At 34.4% G+C, this 9,756-nt stretch overlaps 1 pseudogene; it reads right to left on the bottom strand.

The window, feature by feature from the left end:
- Positions 1-992: 992 nt before the first annotated feature.
- Positions 993-9,343, bottom strand: LOC137734184 (rust resistance kinase Lr10-like; annotated as a pseudogene).
- Positions 9,344-9,756: the final 413 nt, after the last annotated feature.

Here is a 9,756-nt window from a genome sequence, read left to right as displayed (position 1 = left end):
TTGAACGTAATGATCTTTGATTGTATCTTTATTATGATGTCATGTAAGGAACTTTTGAAGAATGCTTTGGGTTGTCGTATGATGTCATCCAATTCAATAACACAAGGAAAACTTGAGAATTAACTAGTGATGTCATGGTTAATTTGGGGCATTGTCATTCATAATTCTATGAAGGAATAACTGGAAATCGAGTCATTTGCATACTTGTCATGTGTGGAGAAAGAACCCCTAACTAGTTCTTCATCCATTAAAAACCCCAAAAACGTTTCAAAATCAGTTTTACTTTGCAATCTGTTTTCTCAACTTTAATTTCGTCCAAATCAAATCCCCCTTTACTTTGAAGTCTCAATTTAGTTAGAAATTGTTTTGGTTCATGTTTTTAAGTGTTTTGAGTCAAGTTTTCAACCAATTTCGTCCAAATTAGTGTAGGTGCTCAAAACTGCCCAAAAAGTGGTTTTTAGGCAGTTTTGAGTCTTCTAGTTGCTGTTTTGAGTTTTTGTTTTGTTTTAGTGTTTTAACTTTGGTTTTTCATTCTTTGAGTCCAAATTAGTGTTTTTAACTTTGTTTTGGAGTTCTTAGGTCAGTTTTCAAGAGTTTAGCAATCCCTCCTAATCCCCGGTTTTGAACGATCCTTACTTACATACTTTGCTACAATTGTCAGAAGAGGGTTTAATTTGTGTGCTTAATATATTTCGCATCAATAACTAAGCAAGCATGACAACAATGTCTATGGAAGCTAGATAAGAACTGTTGTGTAAAAACTTGAGTAATGATTTTTGCATCGAAGTTTTGTAGAAAAGTGATGCATTTTGGCCAGCCATTGGTTTCAAGTGAAAAACTAAGCAATCCAACACACCTTGAATGTACTTACATGGTCACACACACCTTGAATGTACTTTAATTAGGTGTACAATGGTTACACTTCTCAATAGTTCTTAGTTACATACGTAAGTGTGTGCACACATAACTATCTATATATCGAAGTAGATATGTTACTCTAATTCAGCAATAGCTTCTAACTGAATGTTTAGATTTCTCGCAGGCGTAGTTGCATTTGTTCGTGTAGGACCTGTAGAAGCAAAAGGATTGGGAGGCATGGTTAAGTTTTCTCCTCCTTCCAACATCTGAACAACCTCGTTCATGGAAGGACGACCCGCTGGGTGCCACTGGATGCACTAGAGACCTACAATTGCAAGTTTCTTTGGAGCTTTACCATCTCCTTCCTCCCCGAGATGGATTTGTAGGTCGTCTCCTACTTCTAGAAGATTATAGATCCATTCTGGATAGTAAATTTCATTTGTGTTTTCGGAGGTTGAATCAATGTTCTTCCTTCCCTCTACCATCTCAAGTAGCAGCATCCCAAAACTGTAGACGTCCGATTTATAGGACACATTTCCAAAGTTCCTGGAGAACACTTCAGGTGCAATGTATCCCATTGTCCCTCTAGCTGTAGTCATGGAGACTATGCTTTGATCCTTAGAACACAACTTGGCCATACCGAAATCAAAAATTTTTGGAGTGAAATTATCGTCTAACAATACATTATGAGGTTTGATGTCGAAATGGAGGATTCGTTGATCACATCCCTGATGAAGATATTGAACTCCCTTGGCTACAGCTAGAGCAATATCTTGCAACTTGTCCCAACCGAGAAAACGATTGTTATTGTCTGTCGATGAAATGAAATCATGCAGTGAACCATTGGCGAAGAACTCATAAACAAGAGCTCTGTTAAATCCATCAGCACAGAAACCAACCAAGCGAACCACTTTGACATGGTGGATACGTCTAGACCTGGCAATTTCTTACACGACCCGTTAACACGACACGTAAGCGACACGTAAATAACGGGTTTAGAATCAACACGATAATTAATCGGGTCATTATTGGGTCACACAATAATAACTCGTTAATAACAGTTCCTTAATAGGTTTACACGAAAGTGACACGCGGGTAACCTGTTTCGACACGATAAGAAAAATGCTATTTTGATGATTTTAATTTTTTTAAACTACTAAAAAAAACATACTATAAAATGCAATAGATATAATGAATATGTATATATTGTTTATTAATTATTATTCTATTATTATTCTATATAAATTTTAAAATTTAAGTTTTATTTATTTATTTATTTTTATAGTATATTATAGGCAAAGATTGAGGTTAAAAATCATAAAGCACATTAAAAATAAAAATATCAAGTAGTTTAAAAATACCAAACACATAAAAAAAAATTATAATAATTAATTTCCCGCCTAATATTTCAAGAGTTTCATCCATTTCCCGCCTAATATTTAAACCAAAGAAACTCTTTAAGTGTTAGTTAATGTATCGTTTTGATGGGATAGGCATCTTATGAAACTAATTTCAATGATCCAACCGTCAAACTAGTTTATATATGTTTCGAGATCGCATACGCCAAAATTTGCAAAAAACAAACATTCAAAGATCAAGTAACGAGACAAAACTTTTTGACGGTTATAAACGAAAAATCACGGTTTAACGGTTATTTTAACTCTGATTTTGATGATTTTTTATAGCTACACTCCTTGACCCTATATGAATACAATGAATGAATTCGATCTTCAATTTAAAATATTTACACTAGTGGATACCACAAAATCTTATGTTATACTTGATGAAAGTTTAAATAAACTCTTAAGTGTTAGTGAATCTATCGTTTTGATAGGATACGCATCCTACGAAACTAATTTCAACGATCCAACCGTCAAACTAGTTTATATATGCTTCGGAATCGCATACGCCAAATTGCAAAAAACAAACATTTAGAGATCAAGTAATGAGACAAAACTTTTCGACGGTTATAAACGAAAAATCACTATTTAACGGTTATTTTAACTCCGATTTTGATGATTTTTTACAGCTACACTCCTTGACCTTATATGAATACAATGAATGAATTTAATCTTCAATTTAAAATATTTACACCAGTGGATACCACAAAATCTTATGTTATACTTATGAAAGTATAAATAAACTATAAGTGTTAGTTAATGTATCGTTTTGATGGGATATGCATCCTATGAAACTAATTTCAATGATCCAACTGTCAAACTTGTTTATATATGCTTCGAGATCGCATACACCAAAAATTGCAAAAAACAAACATTCAGAGATCAAGTAACAAGACAAAACTTTTCGACGGTTATAAACGAAAAATCACGATTTAACAGTTATTTTAACTCTGATTTTGATGATGATTTTATACAGCTACACTCCTTGATCCTATATGAATACAATGAACTAAATTGATCGTCAATTTAAAATATTTACAGAAGTGGATACCACAAAATCTTATGTCATGATGATCTATGAAAATTGAGGATTTTGTAAAAGGAATAACATGTAAGCTTTGAGTTCCATTGGCAAGGTTACATGGTCGTTTAGATTTTTAAAACCCTCCAAATCTCATGAACAATGTTATTTATTTGAGTGAAAAATTAATAAAATTAATAAAAATTATTGTAGAAGTGTGAAAAATATAATCACTTGTAATGAAAAGCTTTACAACTTTTATTAAGGGGTCAACTCCGAAATTTAGTATTATGTTTAACATTTTTTTGGATCAAATTATGTTTTTCATTTTCATTTTTATTAATTTAAAATATATTTTTCTTAACGGGTAACAAGTCGGGTCATACTACCTGAAAATATTAACGGGTTGATTTCGGGTTGGGTCACACTCCCCGTTAACTGTAACGGGTATTACACGGCACGACCCATTAAGCTATTGGGCATGACATGAAAACGACACGAATGCCAAGTCTAAATACGTCCCATCGTTCCAACTTCATTTACGAAATCTTCCCCATTTCCATTGGAACTATTGAGAACTTTTACAGCAACAAAGCATTCAGAAGAAAGCTTTCCTTTAAAAACAGTTCCATAGGCTCCTTGGTCTAACTTCTCCTGGAATTGGTTTGTGATCCTCTTAATATCTGCGTAGGAATACCTGCTTGGTTTGTGAGCTTTATAATCTTGTAAAAATCTTCTAATCTTAATTTGATTTTCTTTTTCCTTTGTATCATAGTAATGGACCTGATAAACTGCAACGACTAGTAGGAAGAAACTTGCTAAGGCAGTAAGAACCACCCATTCAAATAAAACACCTGATCACAAAATGAATGTTATTCTAAGATAATCTGTGAGGGTTCTGATTGACGGGTACCAATTTTTGGCTAGTTATCCAATTTTACCAAATTTTTGTATACTTAAATAGGATCAATCGTAAGGCGCTGCTTCTCCATGGGACACTGAGGCTGTACCTAGGATGTGGATAAGTGGGGTGTAGGATGTGTGGGGTGTATGTAGAGAGTGTGGGGTTTTGAGGGTATTATAGGAACGTATGTAGGGTATACTAAGATATGTTGAAAAAGTAAATGTTTGGTGTATTAAGTATGTGGAGTGTATTCAACAATGTGTGAAGTGTGAATAAAACAACCCTTTTGGATTTTCTGTAAATATCATACAAAAATCAGGACAATAAAAAAAGTAAAATGCACCAAACACCATTTCTTGGTGAGTATGTGTCAAAACTTGATTTTAAACGTAGACTAATGTTTTTTTTTTATCATTTAAAAATTGTAAACTTTCTCTCCAAAGAGTAAATGAAATCCTCTAACCCTATTAAAACAAAACATTTTATTGCTGCAAACAAGGTACAAAGAGACAATTGTCAAATATACAAGCAATCTGAGTAGATCAATGGTGAAAAGCTCAATCCCGTAGAAAATGTGTTAGTCAGCTAATGTGGGTTGTCTTAAATTACGTGCCCTACTAGCTGAACAGAAGTGAGAAATTATGATGAGACAAGGTTAATAGTCGAAATGCATCGTAAGTTAAACATGAAATGCATATGCATGAACAAATATTTGAGGTGATGTGCCTCAGCCTCGAACACTTATTCCTAGCAACAAAAGCCTTTAAGGAAATATTCTAAAGACTAATTGGAGCATTTGTGGTACAATTGCAATATTGACAAGGAAAGCCAAACATAAAAGTCTAGACTTCACAATCTTCCCCTTTGACTTTCCTTGACAAAATACCCCAAGCCTAAAACTAATTTCACTTGCCCACACTCAAGAAAAGAGCCAAGGAAGGAATCCTGCAGACAACAACTCTTGACAAGAACAAGAGAAATTTATCATGGGTAAAAAGCTTGCAAAGTAAGAACACAACTAAAATTTTTCTCCCCCATTTTGTCATAGTAAGATAAAGACAATGCGGAATATCGCACGCAAGATCCAAATTTTCAACAAATACACAATGCAAGGATAGCAAAAGCACAACAGATAATAAATAGTAATAGATCATATGAGTTTGCCCAAGTAAAGTGTAGTAATAATTAATTAGCAACAAGTAAGCATAGATCATACAAATAATCTCAAGTATAGCACAAGTTATGCAACTTAGCACAAAGTCCAAAAAGAAGAACTACTGCCCCAAAAATAGTACTTTTCTAAAAACCAACACCTTCATAAGAAATACTCCGACAACTTTCAAGCTAAAATGCAAGGGAAGAATGAAGCTTCGTAACTCCCCAGAATGGAACTCGTTACCAAAAGCAGCAGAGTCAGAGACATAGTCAACCAACCCACACTAATCCAAGACATCTTCTTTCAATTCATGGACAGTAGTCACAGTAATATTGGAGGTGCAGAATTTAAAGCATACAACCTACAAGGTTCTACAAAAAAGACTACATCTATAGGTAACTCAAAAGAATGGTGGATATGGAGTAGAGAATTGCAACTTGACATGAGAGAAGCACAAAAGAATGGAGTTAGGTAATGAATTTAGTACACACAGTACACAAAAAAAAATCCTACTCCCCTACAATATGAGCTCTGAACAAAATACTATACTCCCCCACAATGAGTCCTTTCATAAGGCAACATGACTCCCCCGTTATAGCCAAATGTGAAGATAGAGAATAAAGCATAATATCAACACAAAGTGGTAGAATAATACATATGTGCCCTTAGGAGATACTCAAACTTAGTGGTGTCAGCATAAGTGATGACAAGATAGTCATATGGTGAAAGCCTCAAAGATATGACTGAGATGATTCCATATCAAAAATAGATAAGAGCATTCCTTGCAAATTAACAATCCCAAATGACCTAAGTAACCCTTAAATTTTTCACTCTTTTGACAAGAACTAGTTACTCGACAGATAAGGAAACATGTCCATTTAAAAATGGTTTTGTGCAAGAGCACACAACAATGTACCCAAACAATTTGGACAACACGCAACGAAAATTTGAGATCAAGGAAGATATGCATACTCTCAGCACCAATAAATTATAGCTAACGAGACAATCCACAATGGAATTGAAACACAAAGTAGTTTGAATATCTATACTTCTAAGGTATGATTAGCAATTCAAGAACTTGAGAAATAAACGTGCAGTGCATCTCAAATGACAAATCTTCAAAGACATACATGGACAGTAAAGCATAGATTAACACAAGCTCATAATGCAACAATGATGTGTCAATGTATAGGAAGAGGTGATAGCTTTCTTGAAATCATAGCTCCATGCCACTTGGCCCAAGATTAATTCAAAGGCTAACCAAACTTTTATTAATCTATTAAGCTTAAGAAACAATACTTTCTTCATAATATGAATAAAGGACAAGACTCGCAAAAAGTAAGACACAAGTCTTGAAAGAAAGTGAACTTTGGTGTGGAACTTTGAGTGAGGCACCAATTTGAGATATGTCAAGGTCAATTGAATGAAGGTGAATATTTATGAGACACCATTTGATTTTTAGAATTTCAAATCCATGACCTGCAGAGGGGATCTTAAAGCACAATTTCATGACATTGCATGGAAAGGCCAAATTGATGAGATTTTTCCCATTTTTTATGATATGTGATTTCTTTTTTAAGACACTCCTCTCATACAACACTCTTCCATTTGAATTTTTGTTTTGATTTGGGGAGAGGACAAGAAGAAGAAGAGAAATGACACATGGTCCATATTATAGAGTAAGTAAAGTCACTACAACTTAATCAAGACCAAAGTGAATTTAACCCTCAAATCAACCCAAGCTTTTGTGAGGTAAGAAAAATGATTTTCAGAGGCTATCTAAAGTAAGAAGAAGAGCATTTGACATCACAGTGGAAAAATTATCCAAGGTTAATCAACAAAATTCTAACAATGTATGACAGTTAAGAGATGCATACAAAGAGAGAAATACAATTATCTGATGAGTCAACTGACAAGGCAGAAACATGCATAGAAGCTGGACATACTAGAAGAATTTGGAATCTTAGTTATTCAACCAATTTAATTTAAAGACAACTAACTGTTTTTCTGTTGGCACAAAGATTAAAGTAAAAATTATGTAGATCTCTAATGAAGTGATGTCGCATGTCAATATGTTTGGTTCTTGATTGTTGGACAGGGTTCTTCGAAATGTCAATAGCACACATGTTGACACAAAAACAAGAGATTGCGGGATCCCTAAAATCATAAATCTCATAGACATCGAGCACTTGGAGTCTCTTGTACCATTGGAATTACCATAATCCTCAACATCATTTGGTAAATTAATTTTGACTTCTTCATTGAGGTGACCATTAGATTTTGAACATTTTGAACTTCAACTTGAATGTAATGGCACAAAAGAAACTTACATATTCAAGTTGAGCACAAAAGCGAAGCTTTCATCAGTGTCAACACCTTTAAGTTGAGAGTAATCTTGAGTAACAAGTCTGGCCATATTTCTGATTACATTTCCTAACCCCAACAAATTTGTTGATGTATATTCATTTAGTGCCAGTAATATGAATGAATGATTGGCAAAGGACCAGCCAACATTTCTTTCAAGATGATTTAGCTTTTCATGCACAAATGAGATCCATTTCTTAACAGTTAACGCAACTTTGATGTACTTTAACTCAGATTGAGAAACAAACCACACATGATCAATCTTGCTTCTGACTAGAGCAGAAGGACCAAACATAGATTCATTCAGCGAAACTTTGTACTCAATGAGAAATTTGATGTCAAGTGTTAGATTTCTCTCTCAAAACGCACACCCAGGTGAACATAAAGTAGTCATCCACAATTAGCAGACATAAATTATTCCCATTGAAAGATGGAGGCAAAATTAGACCAACGAAATTCATATGTATTACTTGAAGAGGCATGGATGTTCCAATGTTAGACAATTCCTTAATGGACACCTTAGTTTGTTTCCCCAAAAACCATGATCCACAAACATAGCCCCCTAACAACCTTTTTCTTGGATAATCTTTGTAAATCCTTGATGTTCACATCACCAAGTTGTCTATGAAACAACACACTCGTTTCATCAATTGTTTGGTCAAACATTGAAGATTTACCAATTTTAGAAGCATCAAGGATGTAGCATTTGTCTTTGGACCTTGGGAAGACAAGAAAACATCTTTGTCTCTGGTTATATGACAAGAACACTCACTGTCAAAATGCCACACATTCAGTTTGGTAACTAAAATTGCGTTGAATATCACACAACATTTATCACACAAACTTTCTTGATCCATTTAGAGCTTGCTTCACATGATTCGAACTAGATGATTGAACAAGTTGTGAAATTGTGTTAGCTTCAATGACCATTCGATCAAACTGACCTTTCAAGGTGTCATTCTTTCCATTTTGAAGCAGCCAACACTTTGGTTGAATATGACCCACTTCATCACAACGATGACATATAGGAAATAATCTTCTCATTGGACTAGGATTGACTTCAGTTGCCAAAAGCTTTTATTCCTTTACACTTTGTCTTGGTAACCACGAAGGTTGAAGTACTTTAAATAGAACCAATACCATTTTTATCAACATATGGCTTCCCAACACTCATCATTTTTTTTTCAACCTTCTCAGCTCTAATAGTCAGTTGAGTGACCATGTTGTTAGCTTCATTCAATTCAATTAACTGCGTCAAGTTAGTCTCATGTTACATTACATTGTTGGTCGTTAATACATGGACTTGATTTAGCATGTTTTCTTGAGATTTCTGTAAGTCCTGAAATTGAGCTTCAATGGCAGCAACAATTTCATCATTTTCTTTTCTGTCATCATAAGCAGGGCCCCTTTCATTTAGAAACATAACTTGAGCCCCAAGAGAAAAAAACATTTTCACCTAGTTCCATTCTGACAAGTCGGAGTGACTCATTTTCTTTATGTGGCTCAGAGACTTTTCTGGACAGCTCAACATTATCCACTTTAGCAACACAAGTCTCATCAAAAAGTGAGTCATTCTTTGATACAAGTTCATCAACACTAAGTTGGCCTTCTTCCACCGAAGCAACAAGTGCAACAATCATTATCAGATGATTGTTCAGATTATTGAGAGTGATTACTCTCACAATCACTTGAAGGTTGTGTGTCAGCTTTATATCCACTGTAAACTAGTCTTTCAAAGCTATAGGCACATACATCAGCACGATGATCAACTCCACCACAAGTGAAGCACGGTCCAAGCTCACTCGAAGATGATGTCTCTAAGATTGAAAAGTTTTGCCTTCTTATTGTCAAAATACTTCTTTTCTTGTGATTGAAACTTTGGATGTTTGGAAAAGTCTCCAATCCTTTTGACATCTCTTCCTTTGTTCTCGAGAATCCTTCTAAATTTTTTGACAAGCAAAGTCAAATCCTCTTCAAGAGATAAATCTTTTAATCTCACATCAACTTTAGCTTTTCGAACCATTTGGAAAGCAACATCTTTCCCTTTTTTCCA

This window comes from Pyrus communis, chromosome 5 (genome assembly GCF_963583255.1).
Source record: "Pyrus communis chromosome 5, drPyrComm1.1, whole genome shotgun sequence".
Taxonomy (NCBI): Eukaryota; Viridiplantae; Streptophyta; class Magnoliopsida; order Rosales; family Rosaceae; genus Pyrus; species Pyrus communis.
The sequence above is the reverse complement of the archived record's forward strand: the minus strand, read 5'-3'. Positions and strand labels throughout refer to the sequence as shown.